The following is a 438-nucleotide window of genomic DNA, read 5'->3' on the forward strand; positions in this document are numbered from 1 at the left end:
TTCTGACAATATATATCATCTGAAAAAATAAAGACTACAGATATCACAACCACCAACTCCAAGACATGTACTAGTTTACATGTTAACCCAATGCTACCAGGAACAGTAATGTCCATTAGTTTTGTTTTGTGAAAGTTGTTCAAACACAGATGACTACAGAAATTCTCAGTCAATATGGAATCAATTACATACAAGGCGTAAAATTTGCTGTCGAGCACTTCAACCTAGGAAAAGTCGGCCTGATCTTTGCCATGTGCAGCCAGTCTGGCCAGCCCACCATGGGGAGCTCTTGCACAAGAGTGAGGCTTGAGAACTAGACCCATATCCAGCACAAAGCCAGAATATCTCATGACAGGTAGTTATTCACAATGGCATGAAGTTAGTAAAACTAATAGCCATATAACAGTAAAAAGAATATCACCAATAGCTATACAGAAT

The 438-nt window shown here is 38.8% G+C and overlaps 1 protein-coding gene across 1 annotated transcript in view; it reads right to left on the reverse strand.

Moving 5' to 3' along the window:
* Positions 1-438, reverse strand: part of LOC119586945 — a 25,597-nt gene that overhangs the window by 8,624 nt on the left and 16,535 nt on the right. The gene's annotated exons all lie outside the window — the stretch shown is intronic.

Source organism: Penaeus monodon, chromosome 22 (genome assembly GCF_015228065.2).
Source record: "Penaeus monodon isolate SGIC_2016 chromosome 22, NSTDA_Pmon_1, whole genome shotgun sequence".
NCBI lineage: Eukaryota > Metazoa > Arthropoda > Malacostraca > Decapoda > Penaeidae > Penaeus > Penaeus monodon.